The 17,615-nt window shown below is 45.0% G+C and overlaps 1 long non-coding RNA gene across 1 annotated transcript; it reads right to left on the bottom strand.

Annotated features, from left to right (window-relative positions):
- Positions 1–1,022: 1,022 nt before the first annotated feature.
- LOC144585123 (uncharacterized) lies at positions 1,023–5,287 on the bottom strand. Its single transcript, XR_013539631.1, has 2 exons — positions 5,156–5,287; positions 1,023–3,820 (listed from the first exon to the last, which is right to left on the bottom strand). It is a non-coding gene; the product is annotated as an uncharacterized LOC144585123 (long non-coding RNA).
- Positions 5,288–17,615: the final 12,328 nt, after the last annotated feature.

Below are 17,615 nucleotides of genomic sequence, written 5' to 3'. Positions count from 1 at the left end.
GAAAGAGAAGATACTATTTCACACACAAACCCAACTTCTGCATCCATTGCATCTCTTGCAACGGCAACGGTTTCATTACAGAACGTAGCCGAGGCCAATCTAGAAAGAGAAGTTTAACCAAGTGCCTGTTATTTGGCAGGCTTCACGCAGGTCATGTTGACATATTTCAACACGTTCTTTCAAACAATCCAGCCATGTTATGATTCCACATTCTCTGTCGAGCCTTTTGCCGTTTCTATTCTTAGTCTCTTACTGAGGTTCTCTCATCATCATCATTATCAACATCATCAGAGATGCCAAGGTCTTGCATGTGTTTATAGGGCTCACATAACCGAAGGCCTTTCGGCCACCGTCCTCCTGGCTTCTAAAAGATAGGCGTTAACAGTGACGGATTTGATACTTGAGCTAAGAACTTATTGGTGCCATTGTATATCCCACCAAGTCTACATTCTCCTTCTGGAATATACAATTTTTTTAAAAAAAAAGTCAAAGAAGCAGCATCCTTGGATCAGGATAAGCTGTAGTCACCTGAGCTGCTTGCTGACAAGCGGGAGGCTGTCCTCCAAAGCAGGAGAGAGAGAGAGAGGCTGAGCCAGACTTTCAAAAGGAATGACCGCACTAGACGCCTGTCTCACTTACTAGGTGGAGGATGTGCCCCTTTGCCCATGCACAGGACAGCAAGCAAATAACTGGGGACTTCCAGAGGGACAGTCGCCCATCCTGCCTCACCCTGGAGACACCTGCAGAGCCAGAAGCATGTTAAGAACGTCCTGAAGGATATGGCCTTATTGGCCTGAGGTTTCTCCAGGCACTTCAGAGGTTAACAGAGTCACAGCTGAGGAAAAAGTTTTGGGGAACTGAAGCGCCCATGGCCACATCCAAAGCCCATCGACTCAGCCAACTGTCCGGCTGGAAGAGGCCTTGGAGATAATGTGTTCCCTCTTCCTGCTCAGGGCAGGATCCACATGCAACGTGAAACTATAGCAAAAAGGGGAAGCGTGTGCCTCCTCGGTGTTGCCAGATTTCCGCTCCAGCTACCCCACAAGCAGAGAAGAGTCCTGCTGCCCCCACCTCTCATATTATCTGCAGTTAATAGAATTGACAACGTTTTGTGGGTCCGATGGAGGCTGGAGCCCTCCTTGCCTTGGGTAACGCCAAATCTGTCCATCTTTGGGGCGTCCTAAGACTCCATGAAAAAAAACACATAAAAGGAGGCAAAAATAGCACAGACCTGGGACAGGGCCTGAGGGCAGAGATTTGCCATGGAGAAATAAATAGAATTAGAATAGAAGCTAATTGTGGTTTTTCAACCGAGCTGGAAAGATCGGGCGATTCCTTTGCTTTTTTTTCCATTCCATCCACTTTATTTACAGACATGGCATTTTATCTCTTTACGCATCTTTCATTTGTTTACTTGTTTGGGCTACAGGGCGAACTGTTTGCTTTATCCCACCACTCATTAGAATTTCAACATTGTTTTTCTTGGAAAAGGAACCTGAGAAGCTGCTGTATAGTCAGGGCTGGCTATAGCTTTCCTTTCCTTTTCTTTTTTTGACCTAAGACTCCCAGAATCCCCAGGCTACTTTTAGGACTACAGCTTCTATGATCCCTTGGCCAGAGCACAGCCTCAGAGCATGCCAGGGGAGAACCTTCCGGGACCTATCATCTCGACTGGTATTTTTTTTGTAAGCTCTGGAGACTAAGGAGTGAAGGAGTTCCCTTGCAAGGGAGAGAAACTCTGTGCATGTTCAGTGTCACTCACTTTTTCATAACTGCTTCACGCACTGCAGGGATAGAAAGAACCAATATTTGAAATATATATGGCTTAGAAGCTAATTCTTGCCTTGGATTTAGCTTTGCATACCTCTCCCCACTATTTCTGCTTGCATGTGAATCTTCTAAAACATTCACCATTTTCTGTAAATTTCCAAATGCTTGTGTGTGCTTTTAAATCTTTACCACATGGAATGCAAACTCCGACGTGCCTCTCCCCTGCTGCTCTCAAAAGCCAGTGGAAAAATAATAACCGGGTTGTCTATCCTTCTTTGTCACCTCCCCTTCCCTCTGCTTCATTTTGAATCATTTAATATAGGGAAATTTATAGGAAGAATGGGGAGACAAAAATCAATAGAATGTGCGTGCTCTAATTTTCATCACTAGGGATCGGTAGCTCCAAAGCCGAGACTTAGATTGTGGCAATCTTCTTCTGGTGTTACCTATCATGGACTCTTTGTATTTTATACTAATTAAGTTACAACCCAGCAAAGACCACCCTCTTTATGGCTCAAGGAGACAAAGATGGGGGAGTGAGCCAAAAAATTATATACAGCCGAGCTCACAAGGAACCACAGAAAGCTTAATTATAGCTATTGCCACACCAAACCCCTGCGGAAGGCTTCCTCTCCCCTTTTGCCAGAAATAACCATGCAAAGTAAAGGTAATAGAAAAGCCAAGATTAAACAAACCAGAACTGGGAGCTGCTCATTAAATACCAAGGCAGGAAGCCCCGCCCTGGCCGCCCACGACATGGCCCATGGAGAAGACAAGCAGCCATCTCTTTAGAGGTCTGGTCTTTTAAAGGCTGCTTTGATGAAATTAGGTTTTGCCTCTGCCACCAGCCCTACCTCCAGGCGCCAACACACAGGATAAAGTTTCCACGATTTCAACCAAATTTAGCTTATCTTTTCATAGAAGACAATCCTAGCACCGTACCTGTTTAAAGCTGAAAGGTATCTTTCAGGCGACGTGCTCCAGGCTGGGCTTGATGCAGGACCAGCGATGGGGGGAAGCAGCCACGGCGTCCTTGGCAGATGGCTGGCTGGTCTCTGCCTAAAGGCTTCTACTGAAGGAGAGGCCATCATCTCCAGAGGCAGAGCACTCCGCAGTGAGAGTGTTCTCATCATTAGGTGACTTCTTCCAATTCCTCCAGTTGAAATCAGCTTTCGTTCTGTTGCCTCTTGCTCCTTGCTTCTTTTCCAAGCTTCCGTCAAGGAGAGGAGTCTCAAGGTGAACAGCGATGGAGGAGGAGGAGAAGCTTGGGCGCCCATTTCTGCTTGTTCCTCTCGTGTTGGCAAAACACGGACACACCAAAAAGCCAGAAGCAAGAGCAGGGGGCTGGGGAGATTGCTGGTGGATGCACTTCAGCCCAGCTTGTACTTTAGAACAAGGCAGGGAGCCGCCTCCAGCTACTTCTGAAGCAGCTTTCGCTTGCCTGCTTCTGTGACTTCACAAGGGGTCAACTCCCCCACCCCGAAATCAGCTTTCGGCCCTAAATTCACAGGAGACTGCTAGTGTGGTAAGCCTAATTAGTCAACACTTCAGTACATCCCATAAACGCTGTGGTCACTGGAAATCCCGGCCACAAAAACAGGCAAATACCCATGAATGGACAATGTGCTTATCCCTGTTGCCCAAAGCTATGCAGATCAGACAGGCCAAACTTAGTCAAGTTTGTAATGGCGCTCAGCGTTATGTCCGTAAATCCGCTCCACTGGAGCTAATTCTGTTTGGTGATGGAAGAAGACATGGGGGAGAGGAGAAGGCTTCTAATCTCTGATGTTGCATCAAACCTTTTCTTCTGCGAAATGGAGCAGATCTGTGACTCACTGGGGTGTTGCCAACTGGCGACAGCATTTCAGGACGGGCAGGAGATGTTAGCCTCGGTCCTTTGGGGGTGATTGCCATTTGCATCCAGTTTGGGCAAGGCCGCTGTCAGCTCCGTCTCTCTACCACGGGAGCCCTTGGTGGGGCTTTTGTTTTGCTGCCTGCAGGAACCGCTTCTCCCCAGGCAGAAAAACAAACAGCCCTCCAGACAAGCTCCCTAAAGAGAACAAAGTCAGAAACAGATTAATCACAGCGTGCTATTTCTAGGACAGAAGTCAGACACACACACATTATTATTATCATTATTAAAACAGCGGCTCTCGTAGCCTCCAAAACCCCAAATTCTTTTTGTTCTCTAAGTCAGTGAAAAAGGGATGGGGTACAACTGGACAAATTCTGCTGGAACCAATAGCAAGCGACATGACTGTACAGGATTAATGTCTCCTGGGCCTGGTGCTCAGCTAAAGAGTAATAAACCCAGAGTGAGGCTAGAAGCAAATGGGAGTCCACATGACTGGACAAGAAAAACAAACAAGGAAACAAGCACGAAAATGCAAGCCGTTCATATAGAAATCTAGCATGTTAATGCAATAGGGGAACTCTATCCATGCTAGCTTTCCAGGTAGAGGACTGGGGAGGGCCATTCAATCACACGTCTGTCCATTGTCACTCACAGAATGGAACCATGCCAGGCAGACACACCTTGACCCAGAGGGACCATTTTCAATGTAAAACAGATATAAGCTTCGGGGAACCTGCATCTTTTAAGACTGAAGACAGCTGGGAATGGATGCCTTATCCTAATATAGGTGAAGTGGGAAGAAGAAAAAAACACCCAACAACTTTCATTAATTTTTTCCTGAAAGAGACTGTCTGTAATTGTTAATCCAATCTAGGGACTTCCAGATGTCTTGGACTTTAACTCCCATAACCATGGGAGTGTGTTGGACCTTCACTACCATGAGCCACGTTGACTGAGAGATCATGGGACTGGTAGTGCAAGACATTTGGAGGACCAAGATTGGAGAACACCATGACCAGACCAAGATAAACGAGATTCCCCAGCTGCATCAGCATAAGGCAGCTTCATATGCTTCTTTAAAAGGTATGCTAGTTTGTATTCATTCATTTTACCAACATCTGTCACAAGTTTTCCCTAAGTCAGACCTCCATAACTCTCTCTCTCTCTCTTTTTGTTTTTGGATTTAAAATCTATCATCAGTGGTCTCTGTCTCCTTTTATATATTCTCGGAAGATCAGCAACCAAATAATTGTGTTTACATTCCTTTTCTAATGTAATAATACCATGTAACAATAATATTTTTGTAATATAATACCATATATCTTGGAAAACATTTGTTACTTCTTTTTTGCTTATTACAAAGAGAAGTGTGTTTGGCCTTAATTCAGCTAAAATCAGTCCTAAATTGAAAACAGTAGGATAAGCAAGACAAAAGACCATGGAGGTTCGATTATATTTAAAAAGGGCTTCTCGTGTAATTAAATGCACATTTATCCAGAAGTCATCCCTACAGTGTTCAGTAAGGCTTACCCCAGTGAACCATGTATAAGATTGATGCCACAACCATTGCTACTACTAGCTGGATCCGTGCCCCAGGTGTTCTTGATCGTAAATCCATTCCTTGGCCTATGAAATAGAAGCACAGGTGAAGATGGCTGTGTTTCTTTCATTTAAAGAGACGAATTCTGCTGGAACCCACAGGACCGGACTTGAGAATCCATGGGGTCCTTTCCAGCTCTGCCTCCTTCACAAGGGTCAAACTCTAAGGATCCCTTACAGCTCCTCAGTTCTAAGACGATGACAGTGATGAAGACCAAGCTCAACCCTAAGGAAGGAAAGTAGGGGGCCTTGGAGTTGGTTGTCAACAATTAGCAGCATTTGGACAGCAACCTGAGAAGGAAGCACACCATACGTTTGATTATTATCAGTCTTCCCAACTATGAAAATATGTGCTATCTTTCTATTTCTATTGCAGTAATTATGTCTATTTTTGCACATTCTCTCTCTCTCTCTCTCTCTCTCTCTCTCTCTCTCTCTCTCTCTCTCTCTCTCTCTGTGGACCTTTTAGTGTTGTCTGCAGAGAGAAGAGACTTTTATCTCTTCCTCCATAGCATGCATCCTATTAAAATTCTAACTGTTTTGCATATTGTGTGCTCACTCAGCTTCTGCAGAATCCTCCTGACTCTGCTTTTCTTTGCAGCATGGAGGTGACTCTGGAATCACAAAGGCTATACCTTAAGGAGTGCAGGTTCTGGTAGGGTCTACTGAGCTAGTAAGAGAATTGCACCAAGCATCCAAAATGTAGCTCTGTCGGGAAGGCTCCTCACCAGAAGGGTTGGCCACCCAGTGACACACTGGCTGCAAGAACGATGATCACCATGACAGGGTAGAGTTAGTGGAGTCTGTATCACTGGAGGGACTTATCTGTACCCATGAAAATAATGGATCTTCAAAGTGTTCAAGACACTTTCATTCAGAGTTTTGCAAAAAAAAATAAAAAATCACACACACACACACTTCAGGCTACAGTCATAATGCATTTTCCTCAGCATTATTTCTTTTTTAAAATATTTTTTTTAACATTTTTGTATACAATATGTGTTCGCCACCACCGTAGATGGAACCTCTTGCAATAATCTTCATCATCTATATTCTTCTTCTTCTTTTATTATTCTCTTCTCCAGAACTGCATTGATTCTTGATTTGGAGCTTTCTCCTTTCCTCTTGTTAATGCCTATTCCAAGAATCTGCCCCATATTTCATAAAAAGTATTCTTTTTCAACTCTCCTTTCTTAACCTTTAGATTACAAGTTAATTTATCATTTATAGCTATATTCCATATTTCATTATACCATTCAACCATTTGAAATTCAGATTTTGATTTCCATTGCCTAGCTATTATTAATCTCGCTGCTGTTAATGAATTAATTATCAATTCTTTAATCATCTCATCCTGTTCCACATTCTCAAATATTGATAACCAAGCAATCTCAGGATTCAGTTCTATGTCTTTTCCACATCTATCATTTAATTCTTTAAAAAATTTGTTTCCAAAATCTTTGTAGCATTATTTCTAACATGAGCCTTCACTTTCTCCTTCTGACACAGATGAATTTATTCACCTTAGTAAAACGGTGCTCCTGAAAGCTTGCCTGCTATTTAGTGATATTCTGGTTGGTTCTTTAATACGTTATGGCCCAAGTGGGTGGATTCCAGAGTTTAATTCAGGATGGGTTCAGTCGGCCCCGGCTGGACAAACTGCATGTGTTAAAAGTTGACCTGAGGTGGGGCTCACATAACCCCAAATGGGTTTTGGCTTCCAAGCCTTCGGTGCCAAACCAACAGCCTAATCCAAGCAACCAGGATGAAAGATACCTTCATGAAACACAAAACCTAGTTCAGCTCTCGACAGCTCGCGCTGGCCAGCTCCTGTTACCACAAGAGCTATATGTACAGTAAGACACGTTCCCTACACCACCGCTTGCCAGGTACAGAACGAAGGAGGAGAAGGGAAACCAGAAGGTGATGCGTTCTGGTCTTTCTCGGGCTGTTACATCACAGGCTAGTGGAACCTGCCACCCTTTGGAGCACTTTGGCCTGGAGCAGCATGGAGGTGACTCTGGAATCACAAAGGCTCTACCTTAAGAAGTGTAGGTTCAGGTAGGGTCTACTGAGCTGGTAAGAGAATTGCATCAAGCATCCAAAATGTAGCTCTGTCGGGAAGGCTCCTCACCAGAAGGTTTGGCCACCCAGTGACACACATCGCTGTGCGGACAATGCTACTCACACGCACACCACGCGTTGAAACTGACACTGGTGTTGCCCGTTTGGCCCACGATACACAGTCCCCGTGGGAATAAAACTTTTGTGGCTGTTTGGTTGTTTGACTCAAGCAACTATAAGGAGAAGGGAAGTCTGGAGACAACCGAGTAATGGGTAAGAGAGGAGAAAGACTTTGCCTGGGTCTTTTCTGACCCAAATCATCCTCAGCAGCAGGAGCAGCAGTAGTTCCTCATCCCCCGGGATTCAATGCATGGATGGGAGACTGCTTTGTCAGACAATCCAAAGCAGAAAAGTCTCAAGCAAGGTTATGACTCAATTACTGCTTCTCCTGTGCTCCGGGATTCATCCAAATTCAACCCTCCCACTTCAGCCCCAAAGCTGCTTTTCTTTACATAAACCCGTGCTTTTGAAGCTGCTGGGGTCCAGTCGTTTTGCCATGAAAAAAACTCCCTACCTTCTCTCGTTGTAGCCAATGAGGGGGAGTCCTGGCAAGGACTAATATGGAAGCACTGGTGGGCCAGCCAGCGCTTGAGCCATTAAGCAAAACAAGGCAGCTGATTTTGGGTGTCGTGCTTGTTCGTGCAAAATAAGAGTTAAATTGGCATAATTAAAATAATTGCACTACCTACGCTTGGAGAACGGGAATATGGTAGCTCTAACTTCCACATGACGGAGTTTTTCCAGGCCACTTCCAAACTACCAGCCAAATCTGTAGAATTCTGAGTTAAAAACTAAAAACCAGGGGTCCATTCTTAAAAAAAAAAAAATACAGAATTGCTCTGATGAGACACAACATCAGCGAAGTGTCAGAAGCATGTATTATCTTTCCCCTTTTATCCTTCCTCCATCCATCCACCCAATCCCCATTCCCGCCATCACAGTGGGTCCTTTCACATTTTTTTTTTCAATAGGTGCAGCTTCACCCAATTAATCGGAGGGCGAAACAAGTGAGCTTTTTAATTAAACCAAGTCAGACCAAGGTTGGAACAGTAGGGCTACAGTGTGCTGGGCTGGCTTCCTTTCCAGGGGAACAGGATATCATTGGCATGGGTTCTTATACGCCAAATTAACACATTAAACCAAAAGAGCTGAGGGAAGAGAAGGAGAAAAAAAAAAAGGAGAGAGAGAGAGAGAGAGAATGACTCTTTAAACGTGCTGCAGTGAGAATGAACCAGCCTGGACCCCAGAAGTTTGAGTTGGCCCCATGCCACTAGGTTAGCAGGATCTCAGCAGCTTGAAATAAGGTTTCATTCTAAGAGAAGGAGCTTTTGGTCTTTATGCACAAGTGGCTCTAGAGTCAAGCTCTCTTGCAGTTTTTTTTGATCCCTCTGTCTTCTAGCTGTGATGCACTCTTGGGCATATTGGTGGAGTTAAAGCTAATTGACCATCATGGGCAATCATTGTTCTCTGCAGTGAAATAAAAGCGCCTCATTTCCCAGAAATAAAATGAAAATACAGTAAGGCAGCACTTTACAGAGGAACAGATTGAATTCAGTGTATGCTGTTGTGGATTACTGTCAGCCTCCTCAGAAAAAGTTCATACTGAAATAAATCAGCTAGTCTTAAATAATAAAAATCATGTGTCCCCCACGGGGGGATCGAACCCCTAACCTCGGGCTCTCCAGTTAAGTTTTGAAGCTATCACAATGTTTGTTGTTGTTTTTTGTGATTTGTTTTTGCTCTGTTTGCTGAAATAGACTAACAAGCTTGTCAGGGATACAGCTAAGGCTAGAATCTACTTCTCCTTGTTCTGCCGGACTGTCAATGTGCAGGCATGTGTTTCTTCTCTCTTTGCTTATTGTACAGAGAGGCATGGCATCCAATAAGCGCCACTGCCACTTGCCGTCCAAAGTGGTACAGTCCCAGCGCAGGCTGACTCCTTGAGTACGAACAAAGCCAACATCTGGTTTTCAAAAGCCAAAGCAGCTTGGAAGACTTTATTTGTATGCCAGTGACATGCTTTGCTGAAACAATTTCTTTCTTCTCTGGCAGAGTAGATTTCTGGCTTCTGTTCAAGAGGGAAGAAGCTATTGAAAGCAGAGCAGACACCGCTGTTTTAATAAATGTGCACTCTGGAGCACTTTGTAAGTTCTTCGGGGAGGGAAAAATAGTCTCCCTACCCAAAGCTGTCAAGTCTGCTCTTTCCTTTCTCTCTGGAATATGAAAAATGACCTTTTCTCCCACACCCCCTCGTGGTTGTAGCGCCTGCTCAGCCCTGCAGATTAACACTGGCAATTTTTAAGGAATATGCTTGTCTCAAACAATAGAGAATTAGAGGCCACAAACAGAGTGTGGTCCCTCAAAATAATTGTGGATGAAGAACCAATTATAGAGAGATCTCTACAGGGCAAGAAATATTCGTGAGGGCTCTCTCTCTGGGCTCAGTTGTACAGGAACTATCTTTTCAGTAATCCAAGCCCATGCTAATGGCAGCAAAAAATTGATTGAGGGGACCCACTTTCCATAGAAGAAGACCATAATCCATGGGGCTGCATCCAAAAGTGATCCAGGCTGTTGCTTCTTGAGCAGTGTCCAAATTGGAGCTATGCAAATTGACACTGAATAACAGAAAGAGATGTTTAAAAGGGAAATATGTGGCTCCTGCTGGACCTTGGTCTCTTGAGAGGAAGAAGAAGGGCTCACGCTTTGCACAAAGAAGTTCTGAAATTCAGTCCTCAGCATCTTACTTGCTGATTTCATTTGTTTAAAATGCTTTTACCCTGTCTTTCTCCTTAAAAGGACCCAAGCATCTCCAGGTGATTGGTTTTCTGGGTCAAGAGCATCTCATTCTCTGAGATTTCCAGGCCATGACTTGAGACGAGATGACAAAAAGCAGGTAATGTCACAGGGTGGAGTGTTGTAAGGTCACAAGAGCAGGGCACAGCAGGCAAGGATTGTGAGGAGGAGTAGGGTTCCCCCCCACACACACACAGAATTTGTGCTGCCATCTGTCAGGGACCATGCCACAAGAAGGTTCATGACAGTGCTCCACTCTTTGTCTTGCACTAGTGTCAGCATTTTTTTTATAAAAAGGGGGAAAGGCCCAATGAGGTAGAGCCCTGGCCAGTACAGGGAGCCCCTGATCCCAGCTGGGGGTGGCTAAAGGGGAAACCAGGCTTTAGCGCCACTTCACACCCTTCCCTGATGCTCCCCCTTGAGATCTCTCTCCCCATCTCCAGATTCAGAGAGGCTTAGGAATCTTGTGAGACTCTGGTCGATGCCTTCAGAGCCAGCAACTATACCAGGCTGAGGAAGATCCTTTTCTAAAATGGGAAAGTATCAACATAGGTATTGTTGAGCTGGATGGACTGCTGGCATGGCTTAGGCTAAGGCAGCTTATTTTGTTTCCATTTAATTTATCCCTCTATTCAGAACCATGAGGACTAGAGTCTTAACTTTATTTTTAAGTGAAGGACACAGTGCGAGAGCAGAATATTTGCAAGTGGAACGAAACAGCACTGTTGCTTCCTTTTCCTCATTTGACCTCTCCTTTCCTCCCGTTTATTGAAAGACTGAGAATAGTTGCCTGGTTAGTTGATAGCCTTCCACTTAAAAAAAAATCTTTAAAAAAAAACAGACTGAATAACACCAGAGTGGTATAAATGGAAGGTGTCAAAAACTGACAGAAGCATTTGTTAACCAAGCCAAGCCTACAAATAGGAGTGTCAATGAAAAATGTGAAGTCCGCTTAACAAGGCTGGCCATTTTCATATGCTTTTCTTTGGTCTGCAGAAAGAATGTCTTCGTGGTTTCCAAAGTCAACTCTCTAAGGTTTCTCTTTTAAGAAAAAGAAAGTGGGGGGGAAGCCCTCAGTCCTAGGAATAAGCTACCTCCTTTCTTGCTGGTCTTTTGGGGGGTATTTTTAGCCTCTGTTTCTCATAAGCCCTTTGGTTCAGGCTTGAAAAGGAAGTGCTAAGGTTGGAGCTTCCCTGATTGTTATTTTTGTTCCACAAACAGTAGTTGGGTGTGAAATTTTTCCCTTACCTGATGAACAAGGATGTGTGAGAAGAAAGGATGCTGGGCGGAACAGAAGCCAGGCTTCTGACTCAGGACTCCAAGCTAGAGGAACCCAAGGACAAAAGTGTGTCTGTTTTTGAACTATGGTTGGTTTGCTGCAACTGCTTCCTTGTCACCCCCAAAGGATATTGGAAATGGTTGCCTCGAGAGGTCTGCACATTAGCTATCTTCAAGTATGATGTTGGGGAGGAAAATGTCATATAAAGACAATAAATAATGAAGAACTGGGCTCCAGTGCGTAAGTTTATCAATGCCAACAAAATATGTTGCTAGACTTTAGGGTGCAAAAATACAGTAAGGACTTGGGCCTCCAGATGTTCTTGGACTACAACTCCCAGAAGCCTTCACCACCACCTCTGCTGGCCAGGATTTCTGGTAGTTGAAGTTCCAGAACCTCTGGAGGCCCAAGGTTGAGGACCACTGCTTTAATGGCATTGAGAAACAGTATGTCTTGCTCGCCTTGACCCTTCTGTGATATAAAAGCAGTTCAGCCCATCCTTGCTTGAGGCTGGCTTTGACACCATCCTCATCATGACAACGTTTCTTCACACACAAAATATATAGACAATGGAATTGTCCAACAAGTTCTCATGGCAACAGATTTAAAAAAAAGAAGAAGACGGAAACATGTTCTAAAAACAGCGTTTTTTAAAAGGGAGGAGTTGTAACTTAGTGACAGGTGTGTGCTTTGAATTTAGAAGGTGCCAGTTTCAGTCACCACTTTGGGCTAGAAAAAACCCAGTGGAATGGCGGGCTACTTTTGTCAGCCATACTGACCAAGAGGGATCCATCATACAAACCAGCGTGAAGCAGTTTCCTGTGTTCCCAGCAATCCATCAAAGATAAAGCCAGAGTTAAACCCCTACTACAAAATAGAAGCAACAAAAAAAACATATGATTTCACCCATACCTTCAAAGGCCTTCTGGAACAAAACTAGTCCTGGCTGGCATTCAAAAGTCCCTCCACACTTCAAAACACAACCAACGTAACACAACAGAGAATGATAACATGGTTCATCAGCTTTGGAAATCCCTGGCAGAACGGGAAATTTTTAATACACTTCCTAAAATACAGGAAAATTGGAGCCCAGTTAAGTCTTCCCTGGGGAAAGCTTTTTGCTGTTAATTAGTAACCGGAAAGGAACGGCCTGATTTTAGGCATGGGGAGGCCACTCTTCTCAGTGCCATATCTGAAGAGCGAAAAACTAATTTTAAGCTAAACAGCTCAAAAGAAAGATAAGTATCACAGAACTTAGAGTTGGCCAGGGCCGTTAACAACACCTGAAAAGCAGTCAATATACCAAAACCTGGTCCAGGTCTTCTGCCTTAGTCTGAAACACATCATGGATGATTTTAAAAATGAAGGCTTGGGAGTTTATGGCATTCAGTATTGGGTAGGTCTACAACTTCCACCATTCATCACTATTCGCCACGTGGCTGATGGGAACTGTAGTCACTGAATGGAGAGGATTAAAATGTTGCAGACCTGCCCATCATCTGCCAGGGCCTGTTCTTGGAAGGGGTCCGATGGAAGATGTTTCCCATGACCTCCTTAAAGCTGAAGCCATTCCGGTGGCACGTTTGCCTTGAAGGCATTTGTCCAGAACAAAGCAAAATACAGCGGAGGATGAACTTCACAGGTCCTTTCCATCTCAGAAGTGTTTTAAGCTCAAAACCCTTTTTGCCACCTCAGCTTCTCCTTCTCATGGAGACCCTTGAAATATATGTGCATTTGAAATTCATACCAGATCTTTGGGCTTGGCAGATAAACTCTGGGTCCCATAAGAGCCATATTTTTCTCTCTCTCTCTCCCTCCTTTGAATCCTTTGAATGAAGCCCTTTATAACAGAATGAAAACCCCTTCATTAATATTTTCTACCTATACGCCTTCTCTCCACGACTTCCTGTTCAAATCCAAACAGAATCTCCACACAGAAAAACGTTTGAAAATTCACATATTTACTTCTTGTGCCACCACCCAAAACAGCAAAAAAAAAAAAAAAAAAAGAGGGGGGGGTTACTGAAGACCTTGTGGCAATGGAGTATGTGAGAGCCGATGTTGTCTTTCTGCCTTTGGATGGATGAAGTCCTCTATTCATAAAATAGGGGAAAAAAGGTTGGCAGAAGACAGGGCGATGGAATGCATAGCTAAAAGGTCCTGATCCAGAGAGGACAAGCCATCTGAAGCACTAGCAAAAATACTCATTACTGCTCTGTTTTTGTCACAGATGTGTAGAGACAATTGAGATGATCTGAACCAATAGTTATCTCTTAGTCTTTGGTCTTCCAGATGTTTTGGACTTTAGAGTTCCCAGGTCCCTGACTTTTAAATTTCATTTGCCAATCCGTTCCGCAAAGGACGACCTCAGTCACTGAATGACAAGGTGGCCCTTGCACCCAACAGCCGGCGTACGTCACAGAAGCCAAACCTTGAACGCCAGTCAGGCAGCCCCAAAAGCCTTCTGCTCAAAGTGCCCTCAGCAGGGTGTCTTCTGCTGAAAGTTGAGAAACACAGATCCAGCCCAGTCCAGCCTCCACCCCTCCTCAAAGCAGGTACGGTACCTTGCTGCTCCTGCTTTTCTGACTGATGGCAGTCCATCTTCTTCTCAGATATCCTCTGGAGAAGGAGAGCCGATCACCTCATTCTTTCCCATGGACCGGGTTCTCTCATGGCTACAAGTCACCTCTCGTGTCAAAGGCAGGATGGCCCTCTGTATCAGCTGCTGGTGGAGAATGCAAGTCAGAGGCTGCAGTTGCATTCAATGTCCTACCGATGGGTTTTCCTGTAGTTAGTGGGCTAACTAGTGTGTCGATCAGGAAAATGAGCTAGCTAGGCTAGCTACAGGGCTTTATCCACTCCTGCCAATTCATAGCTTCTAATTTTATTTTTGGCAACACCAGGAATCTGCAGTGGTCCTGCAGACTCCCGTGGGGGGAGGATGGATTTTGGGGAACTGTCATCCAGAAATGCACCTTCTCCATAACTCTGCTTCTAACTCCATTCCTGGATGAACAGAAACAAGACCCAGTTTTGAATAAACATTAGTGTAAAAAAGACATCGATCCTTGGGGAGCCGCTGTAGGGAAGGTTGAGATAAGGTCTCTGCTTATCAGCAACACTGTTTTCTTTCCTGGAGGGGAAAGGTATCTGTATACATAGGTCAGGGATGTGAAACAGAACAGCGAGGGAGCAGGGCCCTGCGAAGTGATTTTTGTGTGGTGGGAGGGGGGAGTCTTATCTGTAGTTGTGTTGTTCCTCCCCACCTGTCTCCTACACCTTCCTCTTCTGCGTGGGGGCCTCTGAGGTGGCTACCACCCACTGCTGCTTGTGGATACGGAAATCTTAGGTCCCAGCCAACCCTGGGGTAATAGGATTCCACCTAAATTTGGCTGACACTTTCCCACCAAACCCAGCAGTGTATCACCAGTGACAGATGGCCCAGAATGGCGAGGGTCTGAAAGATCTCACAGGTCCATGATAACTGGTTGCCCTCTCGGTGCTCAGGGTTGGTTGAAAGGGGCATCCCAGACAAGGCAGGTCCTGTTCTTCTCAAAGCCAGCCTCTGAACTGGGGGGGGGGGGGAATGGAAGCAGAGAAGTGGATTCAAGAGATGAGAGTCATGGGGACAAGCCTCATAACCACTTGCACCTCCTCAAAAAGAAGAATGAAAAAAGACACTGGAGGGCATCCGACGGCACACACAAATGTGTACTGTAGGAGCAGAGGCAAATTTAGAAATTGTTTTTATAATTTCAACAGAATCACAGCGCCTCTCGCTCAAGTGGGAAAGGCTGTGACCAGGGTGGCCCCGTGGCCCTGCTGAGTCTGCTGTTCAGGTGCTGTTCAATGGGGATGATGGATACCTTCAAGATCCTTGATCTCTCTTCCTTGCACGTCTTTCTTTTTGAATCAGACCCCAAAAGAGTCACTAGGAAGAGAGTCGCTTCTGAATGATTCTCATCCACTGTTCCAAAAAACAAACTAAAACAGGTTTCCCTTCCCTTTCTCTATTCAGAGGGCTTTGCGGCAGGTCACCGCTCCCTGGAAGTTCTTTGCAAGCCGGAGGCTAACATATGACAAGATCTCTTTTCTTTCTCTCCTCCCCACCCATCCCCAAAGCTAAAGGAACAATTACAGAGGTGATTCTTTGGAACAAGGACAGGGAACTCTTTTGAAAGGAAAAAAAGAAGACTTGCTCTCGGATTCGCTTCCCTACTCTCACCCCACCTTAGCAGGTTTGTTTGGGCCGAGTTTGGGGTGGGGAGGGAAGCGAACGGTGCCTCTCACAAATGCCAGCTCACAAATGCCTGTTGACCTTGGAAGGAGGGCCAAGGAAGGCCGCCCAGTTCTGGGCATCTAAAATAAGAATTTGCTAAGTCAGACCAACAGCCCCTTGAGCCCAAGCCTGCTGAGCCAAGCTCGATATTATCTCGGCAAACAACGCAGAGTGCCACAGCCCATCTTTGCCAGGGGGGTGACAGCCAAGGTGTGTCCGTGTGCCCTACTTTAAGAAGAATAGTCCTGTGTTTGAAGGGCTGTCAGAGGATGATTCTCTCTATTTTAAGATCGCCTGCCTTGAGGTGGCTGTCGGGTCTACTCCAAACACAGTTTTTAAAAAAATACTCTTAGAAGGAAGAGTAGAGGTCTTAGAGTTACCCATCAACAGTTAGCACATGGACTAACTGGGCTGGAAAGCTGATCACACAGCTCACCCAGAACTTGAACAATTATTCCCCTGACACCAAAACCCATCTATAATAGTGTTCCAAGCTCTGTTCATACCAAAGAGGGTTCTGTTTTCCCCAGGAGATCTCTGCCTGAAAACATATGGATCTTTTCTCCATCAAATCAGGTGGTGTCCTTCATGGAGGATCCCATGCATTCACTTTAGCATTAGAATCATAACATTGTAGAAATTATATGAAGTTTGGAAAGCGTTTGAGAGATCACGCATGTCCAATCCGGCGCAAGACGACACTACACGAGCGTTCCCTGACACACAGAGCAATTCAGGTTCTGCCTAAACACTTCTAGCAATGCAGAGCTCGCCACTTCTTCAGGCAGTCTGTTCCCCTGGCAAATCGTTCTTATTATTGCAAGCCTCCTCTTTACATTTGGCTGGCTTTCAATACAAGGTCCCCTGGCATGCGGTAGGTGGAGTAAACCATCTATTGCACCACCTCAGGCAGCAAAACATTTTGGGACAGCTCTACATAGTAGCTCCCTAGAACCTGTCCCTTCCGACACATACCTTTGTCTCATCTGAGCATAAGAGAGCAACTGGCCCCTCTTTCTGGGCTCAATTTTCTCTATGGAAATCACAACCATCCCGAATGGAGACAATGCAGGAGCCTCAAGGAACCGATTATGACTCAGCAGGCCCACAGAGAGATATATGGGGGGGTATGATTGATCGTGGTTTTTTTAATTGATTGATTGTTTCCATGCGGCCACTGACAGCACCAAAGAGAAGCAGTTCTGTTCCTAGTACATTCCACAGTTCTATATTTTTTCATGAAATCTGTCGATAGATGGAAATAACAGGGAGAATTATTTTTAGTAGTTTGACTTCGTTGCTTCTCAAAGGGAAGAATAAAGAGGACGATGAGAGCCCTTGAATGTTTTTGAAGTTCCTGAAGAAGTTTCCACATGCTCAGAGCACCACTCACCTGACCTCCACTGTGGCGCCCTGCCTGTGATGTGTAACATACACATGTCTGGCTTTTTCATCCCTCCCTCCCTCCAATTACCACCTATCTGATCAGTGCTCCGTCTGGGTGGTTCACAGAGAGTGCCAACTTCTCTCCCAAAAAATCCTATCCTTGTGTGAAAGGAACCCTGGGCTCTCAGATTTTATACTAGCAGAGAACAAGTCCCGACAGGTTATACCCAAGTGGGAAAACTTTACATAGGACACCAGTGGGGCACTTCTGCTTCCCAAGGACAAGCCTAGTTAATTGTGGAGAGGCTCATCCCCAAAATATTGGCCACCCCAGGACAGATGGGCCACAGCAGCTCTGAACCTAATGCTAATTAATGGCTGCTATTTGCATCAGTGAAGAGATCGCCTGCATGGGAGAAATCATGGTTCTTCAAGGTTTCTAGCTGAACATCTAGTAGCTTTCAAGCTGCAATACTCCTCCCATCTACACAGTTGCCCCCACCTCCACATTTTGTGTTCAGTTGCAT

This window comes from Pogona vitticeps, chromosome ZW-PAR (assembly GCF_051106095.1).
Source record: "Pogona vitticeps strain Pit_001003342236 chromosome ZW-PAR, PviZW2.1, whole genome shotgun sequence".
NCBI classification, from domain to species: Eukaryota; Metazoa; Chordata; class Lepidosauria; order Squamata; family Agamidae; genus Pogona; species Pogona vitticeps.
The sequence above is the reverse complement of the archived record's forward strand: the minus strand, read 5'-3'. Positions and strand labels throughout refer to the sequence as shown.